General features: G+C 39.7%; 1 long non-coding RNA gene across 2 annotated transcripts; it reads right to left on the reverse strand.

Moving 5' to 3' along the window:
• Positions 1-373: 373 nt before the first annotated feature.
• LOC138755094 (uncharacterized) lies at positions 374-23497 on the reverse strand. Of its 2 annotated transcripts, none has more exons than XR_011352022.1 (5): positions 23425-23497; positions 17603-17742; positions 14988-16510; positions 3455-6666; positions 374-935 (listed from the first exon to the last, which is right to left on the reverse strand). It is a non-coding gene; the product is annotated as an uncharacterized lncRNA (long non-coding RNA). The 2 variants fall into 2 exon arrangements; XR_011352023.1 differs by having other exon boundaries at positions 17603-17739; positions 23425-23496.
• Positions 23498-23804: the final 307 nt, after the last annotated feature.

Consider the following 23804-nt stretch of genomic DNA (forward strand, 5'->3'; position numbering starts at 1 on the left):
TTGATGGTTGGGTTGGTGCCGGTACGCATTGACCAAGTTAATTAATCGAAGAATATTATCTAAAGCATGTCTATTTTTAATAAAACCCATTTGGTCTACATGTATCAATTTAGGCAAATATTTAGCAAGTCGATTTGCTAACATTTTAGCTATTATTTTGTAGTCCACATTCAATAAAGAAATAGGTCTATACAAAGACACCTTTAAAGGATCTCTTTGGAATTACGGTAATTAAAGCACTAGAACAAGATTCTGGTGTCTTGGTTAAACTTATACCTCTCATTTTGTTCGTTTTAGATTGGTCACAGTGTTTGAGCTACCGAAAGAAAATAGACACACACACCGGGAGCAGTTCAGATTATACAAATGTTTATTACAAATTCAAAAGCTGATTTCACACTACAATATGCAAGCTCTTCCCAACTATACCCATCGATGCTTGGACTGGTCCCAACTGCCGAAGCGAGGCAATGACTGCACACTTGTAGTAGGTTGTCAGGGTGCCGGTAGTCGCTTCTCCACCTCCCCTGACCAGGACGTTGGCTGGACTCCAGAAGTTCTTCTTGCTGAGAAATGTTGTCACCTCTCGGAGAGTCTCAAACTTCAGCAGTGGGACCATGACTTACATTACCCCAAAAACTGCTTACCCAAGCACCTATTCCCAGCACAGCAAGAAAGATAAGCAAGCAAGCTAGCATGCTAGGCTTCTAACGAATAACATAATTTTCAGCTTATCACTTTGAATACAATGATTTATTTTGCATCAAGGCTAGGCCTCTGACAGTCTGTGACCAAAACAAGCAAGAAGATTAAATGTTCTTGGCACACAGATGTCCTTTCGTCAGATAACTGCATCTCCGGCCTCTTGGTGGAATTTAGCTTATGTCTGCTAATTCTAAAAAACAAGCAGGTTCTCAGCCTTGCTGAACCCAAAGCTGCAAATTAAAAACAGAAACTGGTTAGAATCTTCCATTACATCTGGTAACTCATAGAAGAAGATTCTAGTAACTCGTAATGTTCAGTCACTTGTTGTAATATCTCCCCAAACACCAAAGATAAATCCTCATAAAAAACTTTATAAAATTCCACCGAAAACCCATCATCACCTGGTGACTTACCATTAGGCATTTCCAACATCTCAGTTTTAATTTCTAGATCTGTAAACGGAGCTTCCAAATCTATAATATCCTCTTCTTCTAATGTTAATAATGTTAACGTAGATAAAAAAGAATCAATAGATCCATTATCCCGTCTCCCCTCAGAAGTATATAATTTTTTTATAAAATGAATAAAACTGGTCATTGATTTCCTGAGGTTTATAGGTAACTATTGAATTCTTTTTAACAGCATTAATAACTCTTGAGGTCTGTTCCTTCTTTAACTGCCATGCAAGTACTTTGTGTGCCTTCTCACTCCACTCATAGTATTGTTGCTTAGACCGATTAAGTAAACATTCAAATTGATAAGTCTGTAACGAATTATATCGCAGTTTCAATTTAGTCAAAGCTATTTTCTGATCTTCTATCACTCTCTTCTGAAATTCCTTCTCCAGTTCAATTTGCTTTTCTAATTTAAGACTTTCAGCCATATATCCTTTCTTAACTTTAGTAGTATAACTAATTATTTGCCCTCTTAAATAAGCTTTTAACGCATCCCATTATACAAAATGACTTTTAACTGAATTAGCATTTTCAGTTAAGAAAAAATCAATCTGTTCTTTAACCAAAGTAACAAATTTAGGTTTTTTCAACAACATTGTATTAAATCTCCATCTATAGGATGAATTTACTACCTCTGAAATTTCATAAGAAAAAAATCTGATATAACTCTACTCTTATATTCTGCCTGCAATACCTTTCCTTGTAAATGTGCTGATATTAAAAAAAATCTAGTGTAGAAAAGGAATCACGTTGAGAAGAATGAAAAGAAAAATCTTTCTCTGCAGGATTAATCCATCTCCAAATATCTACCAAATTTAAATCTTTCATTAAAGCCCCAATTTGTATCGCCATCTTTGATTTTCTAATACATTTTGGGGATTTGTCCATCAAAGGATCCAAAACACAATTAAAATACCCCCAACTAAAATATTTTCATTAGCTTGACTTAATAACAAAAAACATCTGAAATAAAACACTCACCATCTACATTAGGTGTATAAATATTAAGTAAAGTCCAAATTCATTAAAGATTTTACAGTCCACTTTTAAAACCCTCCCAGCATTCCCTTCTACAGTATGCAACTCAAAAGATAAATTCTTATGAACTAAAATTGCTAAGCCTTTTGCCTTAGAATTAAATGAAGAAAAAAACACATGACCAACCCAATCTTTTTTCCAATTTCAAATGCTCTTTTTCAGTCAAATGTGTTTCTTGTAAAAAAGCAATATCAATTTTCATTTTCTTGATATAAGATAAAACTTGCTTTCGCTTAATTGGATTATTTAATCCCTGAACATTGAAAGTTGCAAATTTTAAACTTGACATTTTAACAAACTAACAATATAATCACTTAATACAAAAAATTGCTCTCCTGCTAATAAATGAAATCCACTCTTCCTCCCCTATTATAGAAAAAGTTAATATAAAAAGGGATACAATTAATTCCCCCAAAAAGAAAAAAAAAACACCCAAAGATAGTAACTCCCTAAAAAACTGGGTGTGGTAAACCCCAGCAGTGGCAGATGGCTATCAAAGATATCAGTGCCATCTACCTCCCCCCAGCCAGAAATACAATATATATAATAATGTAATTCAACGTCATAGAAATATTTAGCCCAGCAACTCCAGTTTCAATGACTGGTTCGAATCTTCAACATCAATAAGACTGTGTGTCAAAACCTCCTTCTTTCCATCTTAAGATCATTCTCAAAAAATTGAGATTGATAATTGCCATTAAAAGCCTTCAACACAGCAGGGTATCGAAAAGCAAATTTATATCCTTTCCGCCACAACACATCTTTGGCCGAATTGAACTCCTGTCGGCGTCTAATAATTTCTTGACTCAAATCAGCATAGAAAAAACCTCTATTATTCTGACTCATCATTGGAGCTTGACTTTGATTTGCCTTCGATACAGCCAATCGCAAAATCATTTCTTTATCCTGATAATTCAGGCACCCAATTAAAACTGCTCGTGATGGCTGTCCCAGTAATGATTTCTTCCTTAGCGTTCTATGTGCCCTTTCCAATACTAAACCACCTGGAAAGAACTCTTTACCCAACATCTCTGGGATCCAGTCCTTAAAATTTTTTATTGGATCTGCTCCTTCAATATCTTCTGAAAGGCCCACAATTTTTGCATTTATTAACATCTCTCTTAAGTGTGGCTATATCTTCAGACACATTAAACATTGTAGTTTGCATTTGGGTCATTTGGTGAGACATATTATCCCTTCCAAAACAGTGAAAATAGAGTTCAGTCTAGATTCCAGTATCACATCTTGGGACACACCTTCTATAAATTCAGCTGGAGTTCTCTGTGGCTTGGAAGTTCCCGACAGCATCTCCATGGTTCCATCTGGACAGATAGGCCTCAGTTCTTCAGCACTTTTAAAGAGTAGTTTTTTTCTGTAATTGAGTCTTAGGTTTTTTTAATATTAGCTGCCATTATAGACAAATAATGTACTTAGAAAAAAGTGGAAATAAAATGTTTATATACTTAGATTAAAGTTTAAAAACAGGTGTTTAAATAAACTGGCTGGGGAGGAGTAGGAGTAGGAGTCTGTCCTCTACGCCATCTTGCCATGCCCCCCTCCCCCTTCCCGGAATAAGTGATGTTGATACAGACTTTCAGACCAGTTCAGACGATACGTGAGAGAGATATATATATAGAGAGAGAGAGACAGACAGACAGACAGACAAACAGACAGACACAGAGAGACAGAGACACATCCCACACACTCAGACAAGACAAAGCACAGCAAAACAGCTGCATCGGATGAAACTGAACAACCGATTGCTATTACATGCAGTCCCCACCATTAAACACACAGATACATTAGCTGCTAATTATGCTTCCCATGCTTCAGATTTAGTCTAATTTATTGTCAGAGTACATACATGACATCGCATACCACCCTGAGATTCTTTTTTTCCTGCAGGTGAGGCAGAATTACCACTTTTTGGCAATGCAAAATAAATTACACAGTGTATGGTAAACAAATAAAGAACTGTAAACAGATAACGACTCTAAACAAACTGACTGTGCAACACAGAGAGAACAAAGAAAATCAATAAAGTGTACAAGTAAAAGTCCTTAAGTGAGTCTCTGATTGAGTTTGTCATAGAAGAGTCTGATGGTGGAGGGGTAGCTGCTGTTCTTGAACTTGGTGGGGCGAGTCTTGTGGCACCGATAACTATTTCCTGATGGCAGCAGAGAAAACAGAGTGTGTGCTGGGTGGTGTGGATCCTTGATGATTGCTGCTGCCCTCCAACGGCAATGTTCCCTGTAGATATTCTCAATAGTGGGGAAGGTTTTGCCTGTGATGTCCTGGGCTGTTTCCAGTACCTTTTGGAGGGCTTTACGCTCAGGCGTATTGGTGTCCTCATACCAGGCTGACAGTCAGCCTAGTTTCCACCACCCATCTGTAAAAAATTGCTAGAATTCCTGGTGTCATTCTAATTCTCCACAACTCCTGAGGTAGTAGAGGTGCCGACATATTTTCTTCATGATGTCATTAATGTGTTGGTCCAGGAAAGATCCTCTGAGATATTAACTTGCAAGAATTTAAATTTGCTCACCCTCTCCACCTATGATCCCCCGATGATTTTACACCTCTGGTTTTCCCTTCCTGAAGTCAACAATCAGCTCCTTAGTTTTGGTGACATTGAGTGTTAAGTTGTTGTTGGTGTACCATTCAGGCAAGTTTTAAATCTCCCTTCTGTATGCTGACTCAACACCTTTCTAATTCAACCCACTACCGTGGCATAATCAGCAAATTTATAGAGCAGGTGGCTAAAAACGCAGCCCTGTGATGCTCTGGAACTGATGGAGATTTTGGAGGAGCTGTTCTTACCAATCCTCACTGATTGTGGTCTGGAGGTGAGGAAATTTATGAATCAATTACACTGTGGGGTGTTGAGTCTGTGGTCCTAGAGTTTGCTGATCAGTTTTGAGGGGATGATGGTGTTAAATGCCCAACTGAAGTCGATAAAGAGCATCCTGATGAATGCATCTTTGCTGTCCACATGTTTCAGGGCTTTTTGTAGACAGTGAGATGGAATCTGCCATAGACCTGCTGCAACAATAGGTGAACTGGAATGTAGCCATGTCACCACTCAGACAGGAGCTGATATGCTTCAACACCAACCTTTCAAAACTCTTCATCACTGTTGATGTAAGTGCTACTGGTCATTAGTCATTTAGGCATTCTTCTTGGGCCTTTTTGATGCCTGTTTGAAACAGATTGGTGTCACTCCTTGAAGGAGTGAATTGTTGAAGATATCTGTGAATACATTGGATCGTTGGTCAGCACAGATTTTTAATACTCAACCAAGTACACTGTACAAGCCAGATGTTTTCCCCGGATTTGCTCTTCTGAAGGCAGCATGCCTGTCATCCTCAGGCACAGACAGAATCATGGGAATGAGGAGGGTGTGTTCCTTGGGCGTAGAAGTCATTGCGTTCCTTTGGGAGTGAAGTTTTGCCTTTTGTTACTCCGTCAGATTTGATTTTGTCGTAGGTTATGTTATTTAGGCCCTGCCACAGGTGTTTTTATAAAGTGTGTGACAGTCCTGGTGTAATTGTTCAGATTCTCAGCTGAGTCTTTCAACTGTCCAATCTGCTGACTTAAGCATCCTTATAGCTGTCCTAATCTCTGGAGCCTCTCATTTTAGGATCTGACTGTATGAAGGCAGAAGGAGCACAGTCAGCTGATCCAACTTGCCAAAATGTGGTCTTGGGACAGATCAGTAGGTCTTCCTTATCTTGGTGTAGTAGTGTCTGAGGGTGCTAGGACCTCTGGTACAGCAGGTTACATGCTGGTGATAGTTGTTGGGCAGGGTTTTCTTGACACACGACTGGTTAAAGTCACCGATTAAGATTTGTAATGCATCGGGCCGGGCCATTTCTTGTTTACTGACCACATCCTGCAGCTCTGCAGGATGCAGGATTTGTACTTACAGCATTTGTACTTTTAAGCCGATAACAGAGCTAATTTTTCGATTAATAACGTACATGATCATTGTCAGTACCGTTAGCGCAACATTGTTACAGCGCTAGCATTTGGGCCCAAGTTTTGAACCCCATGCTGTCTGTAAGGAATTTGCATATCCTCCCTGTGGATTTTCCCACCCTCCAAAATGTACCGGGCCTTGTAGTTCAATTGGGCAAAAGGGCCTGTTACCATGCAATATGTCTAAATTAAATTAAAAATAAAAATTATGGCTATGTAAAGGAATAAAATAGCACATCAGTTAAAAATACATAAAGAAAGGGTAGGATGTGATTAAACCATCAGAAGACAGTCACTCGTAGCTGCTAATGTGGGATGGGGAGACAAAACAGAGAGGAGTTGAATTATTCAGCATTTCATATATCCAAAATATTGATAGTCCATTTCTCTCCATTGATGCTGCCTGACCTACTGCATTCCCCTAAGATCCTCTTCGTCTTCAAGATTCCAACAGCTGCAGTTCTTCTGTTTCTCTGGATCCTTTAGGAGACTGAGGATGTAGAGAAGAATAAATGAATCATTTTCATTTGGTAATTTGGTAACACACAGGATCAGTTGATGCACCAGATTGTCATCCCAAATCCACTCTGTATTAAATGCAGGTAGTTATCAAATTAGTTTTGAACCTAATGTCATCAATTTCCTGGAAGATGAGTATGGTTAAACATCGATATAGAGGCCCCCGTGCCAAAATACATCAATTAACCTGAAATGTTTTGAAGAGTGGGAGGACATCAAAGCATCTGGAGGAAACCCACACAGACACGGGGAGAGCGCAAAAACTCCTTACAGGGTGCTGGACTCAAACTGAGTCGCTGACACTCTAATCGCGTTGCAATTACTACGCGAACTGTACCGCCCCAAGGTTAGCCGTGCCTATCGAGGTAAGTGCAAAATATACCCCCGTGCAACCATAGTTAAATGAGTCATGTAATTACTTGTGCCATTGTGAATTTTATAAACTGGCTTGCAGTAAAATCCCTAATGTTCGGATTTCAAGCAACCGGTAACTCAACCAAACTGGCAAAGAAAAAAAAAATTGCAGAAATAAATCCATTAAAAAAAATTAAATAAAAGTTTAAAATTGTAAAAGTAAATGTTCTCCGAAGCAACACCCAACTCCGGCCATGCCCCGCTTGCAGCAACTGTTTGAATCAAATTTCAGTAAGTTGTGTTTGAATAAGATTGCGGTGCACTTGGGCGATTCTGCCAAAGTGTTTCCCTATCCCAGTCTAGTAAGAGTCTTTATCTTTATTAGTATTAAGTATATAAGTAAGGCTTTATCTACAAACTTAGGAGAGGAGGGTTAATTATGCACAGTAGCGCAACACTGTTACAGCTTGAGAGACTGGGTTCAACTTTAAATTTTGTAAGTTACGGGAATTACTTGATTAAAGTGAAAATTACATAATTAAGGACTACAATTGTTTTTGAATTACTTTACATTTTGCACTTTTTTTGTCTTTTAAACTGTTTATTCTTAATGGAGATATATTAGTTAGGCATTGTAAGAGTGTGTCCCTGTCAATCAGAAAATTTGCATCTGTGATCCCATAGGTGCTGGATATTAGAGATTTTACAGTATATAGCTCAGGAATGAAGAGGTTTTGATTAAAATAAACTGCATTTGTATCATCATTCATTTGATACACTGCTTGGAAAGAATTTTGCACAAGATTACATGGAATGAGGGAAACAGCAACAGATTATTGGATAAACCTGATTTATGCTCCTCTCGAGCTTGCCCCTAACCTAATTCATCGAACCCTTTTATTTCCCTTCAATCTCCCTCATACCTGACTTATCATTTTACCTACCAGCGTTATTTACTTCAAACATTTGATGTAGCAAATTTCATATTCCAATTGCTCACAGGGTGTGATCTCTCTTAAATTTCCAGATGAACTCCTGATGATCAGTTTCTATAACTTCACCCGTGGTTTCGATCTCCCATTAGTGTGGTGCAGTGGCCCAGCTGCTTATCCTGCTGCCTCGCTCTTTCAACATGTCGATTTGATCCTCATCTCCACTAGTGACTGGATGGAGTTTGCTCATTCTCTTTTGTGACTGCATGGGTTTCTTCATGAAATCCCAATGCTCGTAGGTTAATTGGCATGACTTAATAGCTAAAAAATAATCTTGATGGGCATGTATGAGAGAGAATATTTTACAACAGAAAGGGAAGAGGACCGATGGCATTGCTTCCCTGCGAGCCACAATTCATCCATCAGGATGAATAGCCTTCTTCAAAGTTATTATAAACATAAGAACAATGATTTTCTATGCACATTTTCTAATGAACCCTTTCGTAATTGTTGATCAGCCTCAATCTGTGAGAGAAGTGAACCCAAGCCCATTCAAACAAACTGTATAACTCTGGCATTCTCAGGACATATTTATTTTGTACCAGTGCCTCAATATCCTTTTATCGCATATAAAACCAATGTTGCAGGACCAGATTCTCAGCTGATATTCTCCAGGAGCATTGAGTTGAAAGGAGAAGCTTGAAAGATTAAGACTATTTTTATTTGGCATACTGAAGGTAATAGAGGGGTTTAATAGAGTTTTTTTTTAAATGGTCAAGGATAATGCAGGGATAAATGTAATGAAGAATAGGAATCGTTTTCATTTAAGCAATGGGGGGGGGGAAAGAAGCATTTAGGAAGAATTATAGCAAAGATAAAATTGGTAATATTTGTGTTTTATACATCAACTGTTGCCTCTCTTAATAAAAGAAATTTACATTAGAGGAAGGAAAATAACCATGGAAGAGAGTGAACTCATATTAGCATGGATTTGCTCTCTGTTGCATATTTCTACATTTAGCGATGTTTATTTCAGGTTATTTCTTATCATCTGATTGTTCAAATGCAACCCAAGGAAACAGTGTTCTCCATACCTCAAAAGTGCAAACACACATACAGATAAATGATACATTTACAGTATCATAGAAGCATGGAGCTCTAAAGGTTGTCAAAGTCGAAGAGTGGTAGTGGGGACGAGCTCCCACTGCTATCAAATGCTCTCAAGCCGCCTCTGACAATCAAGTCCAATTCCTGGCCTTCATGTGTGGCATCGTTCTTATGCCCTGCAGCCAGTCCATAGCCCTCCATACCACTCCCATCCATGTACCTTTTCAAATTCTTCTTAAATGTTAAAGTTGAGCCTGCACTCATCAATTCAACTGGAAGCTTGTTCAACAATCTCACCACTCTCTGTGTTAAGAAGTTTTTCTTTATGTTCCACCTAAACTTCTCCCCTTTCACCCTTAATCTAAGTCCTCTAGTATTTACCTAATTTGCTCCATGTTGCCTTCATCTGCTATATACTTCTTCCAAACCAGATCCCCAATATTCCTCAAAAACCAAGATTCCCTCTGCCTACTAACCTAGCCTTTAATCTTGACAGGATCAACAAACTCTGTACTCTCAAAATTCCACCTTTGAAGTTCTTCCACTTACCTCATAGATCCTTGCAAAAAAACATCTATCCATGTCTTCCAGATCCTTTCTCATTTCCTCAAAATTGACCTTTTTCCAATTTAGAATCACAATCTGAGGCCCAGACCCATCCATCTTCATAATTAACTTGAAACTAATGGCATTATGATCACTGGACCCAAAATGTTCCCCTACACATACGGTACTTCTGTCATCTGTTCTGTCTCATTCCCTAATAGGAAATTCAGTCTTGCCACTCATCTGTACCTCGATCTATTGATTTAGAAAAATTCCCTGAACATCCTTAACCAAATCCAAGCCAACCAGCCGTTGATAATCTTGAAGCAAAAAGAACAAAATGAAATCAAACTGGAGCTGTATATTTATTAAATGACAATCAAACAAAACTGCAATTCCTGAAAACATAAAATGAAAACAACAAATACTGGAAATACAGTGCCTGGCAGTCTGCACTCATGGGAAGAGAAATAGAATGAATGCTTTGATGAATGGCCTTCCATTTGAAACATTAACTTCTTTTCCAGTCGAAGTGGCTTGACCTGCTGGGTGAATCCAGAATTTTCTATTCTTCTGGTTGTAAAGGAATCAATTTGTCCTCCAATCTGCAAATGCCACAGATCAGCCACACATTAGATTTACTGGTGAGAACTTGGTCACGTGGGCATTAAAAAACAAGCCCCAAGCACAGCTTTAGTTTATCAGTAGAATCATTTGTTGTGCATTAAGTTTTAGAAAACATCTTCCACATCCATCATCCATCAATCTGTCCATCTGCATATCAGTGTCTCCATCTTTCTATCAATTTGTCAAATTGATTTAATGTGGTTCTTAAGAATTCCATATAACAGATTTTAGTCATAACTTCAATGCTTCAATTGATGCCCATATGTCCATCATAAAATCATGTTGATTGACTTGTCAGGAGTTGTATGAATGTCTTTGCATTGTTTCTGGGTAACTCTTCAATAACAAAATGGATTGGCATATGCTCGCCCCTGGTGCTGAGGGATCTCAGGCTTACAAAAGGGCACATAGCATCGCAACACATCAAACGTCAAGTCACTGGGAAAGTAGGGTTAGTATTAATCGGCCTGGGGTATGTTTTGCCTTAAGAACAGACAGTGCCGCAATCAGGCATGTAGACTACAAATATTGTAAATGTCATGTCTATTTACAATGACAGCACCAAATGTAAAACAACCACTGCAATTTTCATCCATCATTCACTGACCTACTGCTGCACATTCAGACCTATGGCATTGTCTTATGAGGCAAGCATTTTGGATATGCTTGTCTGTTAAGCAGATGTACACATAATTATCGAAGTAGGGAAAAAAAAACTTCTCCATGTTTTGGATCTACTGTGATTTTTGATTGTTAAAATTTTCTTTCTGTTTTATATGGTATCTAGTTCAAATTCATTATCACCTAGCTGTCCATATACAACCAGCAGGAACAGCATTTTTCTGGGCCACTGTGCACTTACATTCACTGCACCACAGAAAGATAAAATGCAAAATAAATAAATAAACAGTACATAAATGTTTTTGTTTCATTTATAAGGGGTTCATAGGACACCATTCACTATCACAGCATGTGGGAAGAAGCCTGGCAGTCTTCATTTTGATGCTCCTGTCTTTTCTTCTTCTGGCAATCCATCCCCTCAGAAAGGAACAGCGTGTGCGTGAATGGATTTAGGTGAGTAGGGGTTTGGACAGGTCCAGACCCACCCTCTCGCCATCCCCTCCTAGATCCCAGTGGCATGGTGAGGTCCAAGATGGCTGGGGGAAGTTCTGTTGCAGTGAATGGGCCAGACCAAGCTTTGATGCAAAGGATGCCCTTTCCGTGCTTCGCGGGACATGTTTGCCAGATGGCTGTTGACCCTACGAGACGGTTTGACTGCCCTTTGATAGGTCTTGTTTTTCATCCTGCAGGGCGTCCAGCCACTCTCCACACCAGGCAAGCCTGATGAGGGATCCATTTTAGCTGCCGACCACCCAACCATGCAACACATAGAACTGAGTTACATGATGCTCCTGTACCTCCTTCCTGATTGAAGTGGGACAGAGATCTCATGTGATGGATAGAAAGGGTCCTCAATAATTCTCTGAGCCTTATTTAAGCAGTGGTTATATCATCAAAAGAGGAAAGAGAGACGGCAATGATCTTGTCAACAATTTTGATGAAGCTATGTATTGAATCCTGATCAAATGCTTTGCAGCTACCATACCACACAATGTTGCAGCCTGGCAGCACGCTCTCCATTATATGTTTATCATCCGTTCATGAGGAAAAGTTTGAATTCTAGTCTTTTACATTAAAGCTAATGTAAGGGGTGCACGTTTAGAATAGTGATTAGTGCAACGCTATTACAGGGCCAGTGTCCCAGGTTCGAATCTGGCGCTGTCTGTAAGAAATTTGTATGTTTCCCTGTGTCTGTGTGGGATTCCTCCTGGAGCTCAGGATTCCTTCAAAACATACCAAGTTAATTGGGGTATTTGGGTGGCACAGGCTTATAGGCCAGAAGGGCCTGTTACTGTACTGTATGTCTAAATTTAATTTTTTTTTAAATGAATTGAAACCAAAGATTGGCAAGGATGTAAAATTTGTGGCACAAGCTGTGTGTCCTGGACATCAGTGTACGTCAAATTCAATGTCACCATTCCTCTCAAACTCTGGAGTTTACTTTGTCTTCACCCTGGCCCATTGTCTCTTGCTTGATTTTTGTCTGCTGTCATTCGCTCCCTTCTCCTGCAAGACCAAATTACAAAATCACACAATGATTGCTATAAGGAAGGACAACCATCTCCCTTGATCTGTACTGTCCCTATGCAAGATCCATCCTGTTTCTACCATTCCTCTGTCCTCTCTACAATGTCTGGCAGTTTAGAAGTACTGAAGCCTTCAGGGTGTTTTACGCAGAGAACTCAACCATGCTCATCAAATTACATAGAAGAATGGATATTTGTTAGCCTACATTGGCTAAGTAGGTAGATGCCTAAATTATTGTAGAAAATCCGCGTTGCTTCTGTTTCCTGCTGAAACCATAAAGGTGGGAGGAATATTTAAATTAGGAAGTGACGATAAAGAGCTTGCAAATGAATAAACATAGTTTAAATGAAGTGAGCAAATATCTGGCAAATGTTGTTCAGTGTAGAATGTCGTAGAATGTGATGCGGTCAATCTTGGTAGAGGAAACAACAGCAAGGAAGCATCTGGTGTGAGAGTTCGGAATGATATTACCGAGATGTAGAAGGATTTGGGTACAACTGGCAAATTATTGGCAAATCGAATGCAAAAAGTAGAGTAGTTTCACAGCAGTAAAATGGGACTTCGAGACCACATCTGGTATCCAGTAAGGAAGGATGAGAAGATGTGGGAAGTGATTCAAAGAAGTGGCCCTATGTATGGAGTGGGCAAGTTGTGTGATAAGGACAAATTGGACATGTTAGATGTTAGAATTTGGAAGAGCCTGTGATTTAGTTGAAATACACAAGACCTTGAGGGGTCTTGATAGGGTGCACATGCAGAGGGTACTTGCTATTGGCAGAGAATCTAGAACGGAGGTCATTATTTAATGAGTCACCCACAAGTCTGATGAAGTTATTTTCTTCTCTCAGAAAGTCAGGAGTCTTTGGAAATCTTTTCTTCAGAAATAAGAGGAGAGTCTGAATATTTTCAAGGCAGAAGGTGCAAGACTGAAAGGTTAAAATAGGAGTGGATAGATAGGAACGTGGTTCAGGTTTTAGGGTCGAGTGTCCTTCTCTTGCTCCAAATTTGTATGTATGTGTGCTTTCATCTCTTATGAATTTAAGGTCATTACAAAACTTTATTCTAGCCATTCAGTACTTAACACATGTGCAAAGTGTTGAATGGTATTTTATTTCTTTTGTTCCCATTCTGAACCAACAGTTCTGCAGCTGGAAGTTAGTTGTTCTTCACTGTTGTTAATGATAATAATGGAATGAAACACTGAAGTCTGTAGGCAGTGTGATTGTAGTAAAGGCATGCAGAAATTCTGGAGGAACTCAGCCGGTCTCGCAGAGTCCATAAGAGGTAAAGATGAACGCATTACAGATGTTTCAGGTCTGGGCCCTTCTTCAAGGTATAAGCAAAAAACAGGCTGGAATCTGAAATAAATACCTCTTCACAGAGCCAAAATCAATTCTCACCTTCCTTCTTCTCATATTCACTCGATACCTATTTTAGAGGATCTTTTCACGGAGCTCACGTGCTAATGGCATCGTTGAGATCGCACATCAGCGCATTGATTTCCTCAGGAATTTGCGGAGGTTTGGTATGACACCAGAAACCCTGGGAAATTTCTACAGATGTGTGGTGGAAAGTGTGCTGACCAGCTGCGTCATGGTCCAGACACCAATATCCCTGAGCATAAAGCTCTACAAAATATAGAGGACACAAACCAAGACATCACAGGTAAAACCATTCCCACTGTCAAGAACCTCTACAGGGAAGGTCATTGTCAGAGAGCAACAGGAATCATCAAGGATTCACACACCCAGCACATGCTCCGTTCTCGCTGCTGCCATCAGGAAGGAGGTGTAGGTGCCACAAGACTCGCACCACCATATTCAGGAGCAGCTGCTACCCCTCCGCCATCAGACCCCTCAACGACAAACTCCATCAGGACGCAATGACATTTCATTCAAGTTCAGGTGTATTATCATCTGATCGTACAAGGACAACCCGATGAAACAGCGTAGACCAATATGTATTGCAATAACATGCAAACACATATCCTGCCATAACACACACTGTGTGTGTGTTTAGTATGTGTGTGTCGGGACTGGGCCTATTTCGGATAAACAATATTTTTGGATAACTGGCTATTTTTTTTTAAAAAACAACCCAGTAGCAACAGCAAATCATTTGTAACAGTATTTAAACAACAACAAACAACAAGGGAAGGCTTCTTAAGCATGAAATAATGTTTAATTCTCACCTAAAAAAAATCCTGAACAAAATAGGATAAATCCAACTATAAAAACTTGAAATTCTACTCAGAGGTTTTTCCAAATTTCTGAATTTTTTTCAACCTGTGACATCAGTTCATCTCTGAATAAAATTTGGATAACTGAGAACTTCGGATTGTTTTAGATATCCCCGTTTATCCGAAAAAAAAATATTCGGAGCCGAATAGATGTCACTTCCAGGTTCAAAAAATTTCAGAGGATTTCAGATAATCCAGTTTTGGATAAGACCTATAAAACCTGAACATTGTCATGAAGTTCATTAAAGAGGCAAATATTATTGGTCTAAGTTACATTTAAAGATAAGTTAAAGATAAATAAAGAATGCAGAAAGAAGAGGTAGAGTCCATGGTTCATACCAGTAATCTGATGACAGAGAGGAAGAAGCTATCCTTGTGTCACTGGATGTTCATCTTCAGCCTCCTGTACCTCCATCCTGATGGTAGCAGTGTGAAGAGGGCATGGCCTGGGTGGTGAGGGTCCTTGAGGAAAGAGGCTGCTTTGTTAATACACCATCTCTTGTAGATGTCCTCAATGGAATGAAGACTGATGCCCATGATGGTGCAGGCTGAATTCACAAATCTCTATAGTCTTCCTGTCCTGTGCATCAGCAGATGATGATGATGCAACCGGTTGGAATGCACTCTGTGATGCAAATTTCTGCAGGTGCAAGTTTTTGGTGACATACAAGATCTCCACAAACTCTTCATGAAGTATAGCCATTGGTGAGCCTTCTTCATGATTGCATCGACATGAAGGACCCAGGATAGATCTTCAGAGATGTTGACACCTGGGAATTTGAAGTTCTTTTACCCTGTCCACTGCTGACCCCTCGATGATGGTTTGTGTTCTCTTCATTTCCCACTCCTAAAGTACACAATCAGTTCTTTAGTTTTTCTAACATTGAGTTGTTTTTATGACACCATTCATCTTGCTGATCTATATCCCTCCTCTATTCTTCCTCATTGCCAACTGTGATTCTGCTGACAACCATGGTGTCATCAGGAAATTTGGAGATGGCATTTGATTTGTGCCTGGCCACATAGTCATGGGTGTAGCAGTGGGCTAAGCACGCATCCTTGAGGTGTCGATTGTCATTGAAGAGGAGACATTGTTTCTGAATCATACTGACTGTGGTTGTTGATGAGCAAGTCAAGGATCCAGTTGTAGAGGGAAGTGCAGAGCTCAGGTTTTTGAGCTTGTTGATGAGCTCTGAGGCTATGATAGTTTGAAATATGAGCTTCAGTTGATGAAGAGTAGTCTGATGCACATTTAGTCTTGGTGATCCACAGCTGAGTGGAGAGTCAGTGAGATTGTGGAATGATTGTACGGTAGCAAATTGCAGTGGGTACAGATCTTTACTTGGGTATGAGTTAATCCTGGCCAATGACCAACCTCTCAAAGAATTTCATTATAGTAAATGTGAATGGTACTGGGTGATGGTCATTGAGCAGCTCACCCTACTCTTCTTGAACACCAGGGTGACTGATGCCCTTTTGAAGCAAGTGGAAACCTCTGACTTCAGGAATGCTAGTTGGTTGCCACTGATCTTCAGTGCTCTGCCAGGTACTCCAACAGGATCTTGTGAGGGTTCACCTTCGAAGGATGTTCTGATGTTCGCCTCAGAGACTGATGTTACAGGGTTACCAGCTTCTACAGGGATTCTCAAAGGTATTGCTGATTTCTTTGTGTCATAAAAGGTATTCAGCCCATTGGGTGGTGAAGAATCACAGTCATTTATGGTGTTTGACCTCACTTGTAGGTTGCAATAGTCTGAAATCTGTGTCAGAGCTGGCAGGTATCTGACTGTCTCTAGTTTCACTTGGAGTTGCCTCTTTGTTGCCGATATTCTGCAGGTTGCACATGGACTTCCTGTAGAGACCTAGATCACATATAAAAGTAAATATTAAAAAAAATAAATAGTACAGTCTCAGCGGGTTTATATGAGCAGCTCATTGGTTGTTCAGGGGTCTCACTAGCCATGGGATGAAGTTCTTTCTCAGCCAAATAGTTAAGTCTCTGGTACTCCTGCATCTCCTTCCCGGTGCGAGTAGCTGAAGGATGTTGTGTGTGGGGTGGTAGAAGACCACCCCCCCCCAATAATTTTGCGAGCCCTCTTCTGATCCTGGTAGATCATGTTGATGTTGGGTGCGTGAGGGAGACCCTATTGATCCTCTCTGCCACTCTGATGGCCCTGTGGATTAACCTCCGCTCCGCAGTTATATTTAAATATCCAAAGTTAAATTTTGTGCTATAATCGACAGAAGAATATGCCTTTAAAATTACCAGGGTTGTTGAAGATATTAATTCATGAAGCCAACATAGTTTGATTTATACTAACAATTCTGTCACCACTATAATAAGTAGCTTGAAATAAAGGACCGCTTAGTGATTGATTATTGCACTGAGATGTGCTCAGAGAATCCTTTGTGGATAAGACGTGCCAATTTTCTGAATTTCAGTCCAGCTGGCTCTAGTGCATGCGATTCATGGAACAAATAATGCATCAACCAGAAATCTTACTCGGTGGGAAATCTCAGCTTTATGACATCTGTGCGTGTTATTCAAATGGCCAGACTAACGAGAATTGTGGGTACTACTCAGCATGAAAGATTTTTGTCAGATAACTCTCTGAATCATTAATAGACATCTCCTTGATATTTGCCACGTTCATATCATTGAAAGTGGAGTTTGCAATCTTTAGGAAAAGCTGTGGCTCAGTTGTAGGCTCTGAATCAGAGAACCGAGCTCGGAGAATTGAACACAAAATCTCGTGTTGCGCTGTCAAATTTGAATACTTCATACACAATGTTAAATCTTCCGTAATCTCCCATGGATTAACATAACATTATTTTGCAGGATTTGGAATTCTCACCTGTGGCCAGGTCAATAATTACATAGAAATCAAGCATCAATGAAACAGACCACTTAGTCATTTTCTAATTGATATTTGAAACAATGAGTGCAGACCCACCTTATTCTTCAAGCCTGCTCACATCATGGTCAATCATTAACATTCACTACATATGCCATCAACATCATTAAATCTCTTTACTTGCAAGAACCTTTAGATGTCAGCTTTGAATAGGCATAGTAGCTCGGCTCCGTGCCCTGCTGGGGAAGAGAATTCCAAAGATTTCTGCGTGTGCTGCAGAAGTATCAGATCAGATATCTGATATTATTTATTGTTATGCAATAAAACAGAAATGTAATATTACACAAAATTGTGTTTAGTCTGCTATAAGGCAGACAAAGATTCTCCATTGGTATTAGCATTGTCCCTGACAGTTGATAAAGAGAATGTCTCAGAGTCTCCGAGTGTCCATGGATTCACCTCCAGCGCTCCCGCAGCCTCTGCAGCTACACAAGACTCCAGTTCAATTCAAACCATCAGCGACCCAAACCCACGTTCAAACCTCCTACACGTTGAGGAGTCCTTCAGCACCCGGGGCCCTTTGGGGCTGTCCTTGCCCTCAGAACCCTCTCAAATCCCAGTTCCAATACCTGGTTCTAATGAGCCAGTCGCCAGCAGCCTGATGTGAGTCCTTTGACCACAAGTAGCCAGCAGGGTGGATTCCTCACCCACAGGTCACCAACTCAGTTAAAGTGGTTGAATCATTACATTTGAAACTACAATTCATGTTTCTAGACTTATCCAAGGAAACCTCTTGAGCACCTCGTTAATAAGTCACTCACAGAATATAATGTGCGCCATGGTAATCCTAGAGGTTAACGTGACGGTATTTCAGTGCCAGCGACCCGGGTTCAAAAGGAGTTGCTGCCTTATCCCTGTGTCTCCATCAGTTCCCTCACCCTGCCCTCCAAGTGCTCCAGTTTCCTCCCACACTTCAAAAAATATGGGACTATAAGTTAATTCATTGTAATCAGGCAGCATGGACCTCAATGTCCGGAACCTGCTTCTACCATGTTGTAAATAATTAAAAAAAATTAAAGTCACTTCTTCTTCTAATTGCCACGATTCTAATTTAAAATAAATTTAGACATACAGCATCGTAACAGGCCTTTTGGCTCATGAGCCCATGTTAACTAATTACATCCAATTAATCTACACCCCCGGAACATTTCAAATGGTGGGAGGAAACAGGAGCCCCCGGAGAAAACCCATGCAAACTCCTTACAGGAAGCATGGAATTTAAACCCTGGTCCCGATCACTGGTGCTGTGAAGACATTGTCAACTGTGCCGCTCCTTTTCGCGAGACCAGTCTTCTCAATCTCACCTCAAAGGAATATAAACCTTAAATTCAAAGCTCCAGATGCGATTTCCCCAAAGGCTTGTCAATTTGTTGCCCAACCTCCTTATTCTTTGACCATAACACATTTACAACAATGCCCAACATACCATTTATAATTCTAATTACTTGGTGCACTTGATTTTAACTGCTTTAGTCTTGAACATTGATATTTATCAATTCCTTACCAACATAAGATAATGTTTTCCCACACTTTTGGGGTGGCACAGTTAGCATAAAGGTTAGTGTAACACTATCACGGCACCAGCGACACAGGTCTGTTAGAAGTTTGTACACTCTCCATGTGTCTCTATGGGTTTCCCTTAGGTGCTCTGGCTTCCTCCCACCCTCAAAAAACTTTTACAGGGATTCTAGGTCTATTGGTGTCAAGTTAAAAACCCTGGTATCCAGCACCTACTGGGGATCGCGGATGCCGGATATGCAAATTTTCTGCTTGCCTGAGACTCTCTCTTATAATGCCCAACTAGCACATCCTAGATTAAGAATAAACAGTTTAAAAGAAAAACAAAGGCAGTGCAAAATGTAAAGTAATTTGGAAAAAAAAAATCTGTTTTGTAGAATTATGTAAAGTTCACATTAATCGGCTAATCCCTGTTTAAAATTTAAATTAACATTTGAACCTTGGTTGTTGGCGCTGTAACAGTGTTGTGCTAACTGCTGCACTAATCACGCTACTGTCTTAATGAACCATTCCCTCCTCACCTAGGTTACCAATAATACTGAACTATTATACTTAATAACATACCAAAACAGATAAAGACTCTTACTAGGCATGAAAAGGGGGACACTTTGGGAGAGTTTCCCTAGCGGCGAGTGGCACTGACTGGCTCTTTGTCCTGGGTGCCACCATTTTATTCAAACACAACTTTATTGAAACTTTACTCAAACTATTGCTGCGGGCTGGGCACGACCGGGGCGGTCCTCTGGCTGAATGTTTGCTCCTATCTTCACCAAGGTGTTGTGTGTTGCTTCGGAAAACATACTTTTACAATTTTAAATGTTTGTTTAATTTTTTTAATTTATTCTTATTTATTTTAATTTTTTTTATTTCCTTGATTTTTTTTACCAGTTGCTTGAATTCCACTGTAATGGGGGACCCGGGCTTGTGAGCTGGAAAGGCTTTTTACCATGCTGTATGTCTTTAAAAAAATACTTCATCTACTGCCTTGTTATTCATTAACCTAATCAATCTCTATCTCACTGACCAATCTTCGCAATTGTCTCAAAGTTCAATTTCCTACATCGTTAGCAAGTGTAAAAGCATTCCGCTCTCTCCTGCATCTGCCAGTGATGCAGGTTGTAAATGAGCAACTTCTTGATAATCATATTTATTCCAATTCTCTTTTCTATCCTTATACTAATCCTTTTCTGATGTTATTAAGTTACTGCCTATGCTAGGTAGCAATCTTTTTCTGTTAGAAAATCAGGGTACAAAGGAGATTAGTAGGTTCTTGATTAACCAGGGCATCACATATTATGGGGAGAAGGCCAGGCTGTGGGAAAATGGATCAGCTCATGATTGAATAGTGAGGCAGACATAATTGGCTGAATAGTCTAGTTCTACTCCTATATCTTTTGGTCTTTATGGTTTTTCATTCAAACTACCAGTTCCACTTTATCAATCACCTGATTGTATCTTTCACTAACTATTTTAGCTGTTGTACCTGCCTGCTACAAGCTATGGCTCTGCAGACCTGATAGAATAGGAGAGGTTATAGCTGCATATGGGTTAGCTCAGAAAGTACATGCTGTTCCCAGAAAGAATGACACAAACTTAGGTAAGTGTAGTTAACACCAAGCTTTATTGGGCTCATAGCCCTGCTTTTATTCTCAGGCTGAGAGGGGTGGTCAAAACCCTCTCAGCACTGACTGGTATGTTTGTGATCCACTTTCCCTGATAGGCCAGTTAAATTGGATTCAAAAAAGACATGATTTTGTGGAGGAATTTGAGAACTTTAGCAACTATTAAAGGATAAAGAAACATCAAGCAAGAGGAAGTGTGTAAAAGTGTGAATGAAATTGCCAAAAAATTTGGAGGGCAGCGCTGCGGGCCTCATGCAGTCTGCTGGATCGTCACATTTGTCCTTCATTTTGTGAGGCCCCGTGGGGGAGCTGCGAAGGGCCGCCACACTGTGATAAATAATAATTTGCAATCATATCCGTTTATAGACTGTGACACGTTTCTGACTGATGACAGTGGAATTGATTTATTAATACCCAATTAATCCCATCCTTTCCCTGAATATTTTTTTCCCACATTACTTACTTTCCAATTCATGGAAAATTTCTGAAACCTAAGGATTTTTTGTAAGATGACAACCATAAGTTGTCTTTTCAGCCAACTTCTTAGGAAGTGGGATGTTGGCCATCTGGTTCAAGGTGTTGGTTAGCTTTTGATCACCTCAATCTTTGCATTAATTTTCTTCAACAAATTTAGGTGTTTATTGGTCCATGGTTCTCCAAATTATTCAGCATAATCTTTACTCAGCTGTTTCTTCCTTCAAATTCTAAATTACTGTGCCATTTCCTAAAGGCAAACATTTACTTTTGCTAATTTGTTTGACAAACTCTTGAAACCACAACTGTAATGTTCTTTGTAATTTTTTGGCAATTTCATTCACACTTTTACACACTTCCTCTTGCTTGATGTTTCTTTATCCTTTAATAGTTGCTAAAGTTCTCAAATTCCTCCACAAAATCATGTCTTTTTTTAATCCAATTCCAAATATGCTACTTGGCTGCCAGTAAATTGATGGTTAAACTTTCTAAATTGCACCAAAAACTGATAGCTGGGGGTCCTGATGCCACGAACGACATCTCATTAAATACATTTTCTTTGCATTGTTAATAACTGATTGCTTGATATTCAGTGGTCACTGTATATTGGGCAAGACAGTGTGGAAGAAAAGGACCCATCCATCAAGATCACACTCTTCTACTCCCACTCCTCATTTCTGCTGGACAGAAGATCCATGAGCTTGAAACCACAAATCTCAAGATTGAAAGGGCAGTTACTTTTCTGCTGTTACCAGATCTAAATAGATTGCATTTTTTTTTTGCATGGACTTTTCTCTGTACTAAGCACCAAACTCTTCTCTACACCTTTCATCCTTTGGCTTAATGTAGCACTACTCCTTGTGGTATTGTCGTATGTGCTTATTTATTATTGCAATACTTGGTGTATGAACCAACTTGCCTGGATAACACATAAAGCAAAACTCTTCATTATATCTTGGTACAGGTGGCAAAAAAATAGTTAATTGACTATTACATTTTTAGGAACCACGTGAGTTACAATAAAATAATTAATTTGATGGATCTAGGTGGGTACCAGTGAAACAATTCCAAATAGCAAGGTTGGCCGGCAGACAATTTGAATCAAATTCAAGTGGAAAAATCAGGGTCCAAAATGTATTTGTATGAATAAATTCTCAGTGCAAGTCAAGCATTTCATCACCTGTGCTTCAACAAATATATATATGGTTAGGGTGTAGTGGTTACTGCAATGCTATTGCAGTACTGCTGACCTGGGTTTGAATCTGGTCCTGACTCTAAGGAGTTTAAGTGATCTTCCTGTGACTTGTGTGGGTTTCCTCCAGGGGCTCCTGTTTCTAGGTTAATTGTTGCATTTGGGTGGCATGGGCTCGTGTGCCAGAAGGGCCTGTTACCATGTTGTACCATGTTTAAAACTTAAATTAAGTGGGGTGGTTTTTGTGCTGCAATGCAAATTCAATGCGATATACACAACATCATTCAGATTGTTTGGGATTGTGAAGAATGCGGAGGTTGGTCTAACATACAAGGGAGGTTTGGATGAAGCACAGGCAATTAAATGTTTGACTTGCTCTGAAAATTGGGCAGTCCACCACGATTCCAATGACAAATGCCAACCTATAACTCTGAGGGAGACCACTGTGTGGACAGAAAAGTTACAATATGCTCATAGCTCGCTTCCATATAACAATTACAACATGGAAACAAGCTTATTTGGCCCTTCTAGTCCGCACTGGTCCAAGTACCCTCCTCTAATCCTACTTACTAGCACTCTGCCCATATCTCTCCATCCCCCTCCCATCCATATCCCTTCAATATCTGGAGTGAAGTTAACCAGGTCTTTTTACTCCCACCCGTCTTGGCAATGTACTGAATCCAAGAGTAGGAGATCTGTGTACGTGTCACCATCTGATACCAGTTGGTTAGAATATAGCATAGCATTGTTTGCAAAGCAATTCCTTATTGCAACAAATAGTTAAATCACCATGAGACCAAAGACAAAACTTAATATGAAAATGACATGGTGGCTGTAACATGGAAAGTATGAAACCAGTAACTCCACGAAACTGAACTGAAATGTTCAAAACCATTTAGGTGTGTTTTTTGTAAAAATCCTGGTGTATTCAACTTAATAATGAAGATAGATTTTACCATGATTAATATAACTTCTCTTCAGCACAGAAAACACCATTCGGCCCAGTCTGTCCATACCAAACAAGTTATCTACACCAGCTAGTTCCATTTCCCTACCTTTGGCCAATAGCTCTCCAAAGTTTTCCTGTCCTTGTACCTACCTGTGACGGTAGGAATAGGTTAGTTGGGTTCAAAGAGAAAAAGCCCTGCACACGTACTGTGGGAAAAATGATCTTTATTTACACATGGAGGAATACGCAGCAGGGAGAACACTCACACAAAGCCATGACACACAAAACATACACATTGGACGCTGGTTAATCACTGATAATCGCATCTCCCGATAAATCACTGATAATCGCAATTGTGAAACAAGAGTTAAACAAACAGTTCTCCTCTCTCTCTCTCTCAAGAACAGAACACCAATTAACTAAAAGGTACAAATCTTGTTACATCTACAATGGGTGAGACACTACAGCCTTCCACATGTGCATGCC

Source organism: Narcine bancroftii, chromosome 2, assembly GCF_036971445.1.
Source record: "Narcine bancroftii isolate sNarBan1 chromosome 2, sNarBan1.hap1, whole genome shotgun sequence".
In the NCBI taxonomy this organism is placed as follows: domain Eukaryota; kingdom Metazoa; phylum Chordata; class Chondrichthyes; order Torpediniformes; family Narcinidae; genus Narcine; species Narcine bancroftii.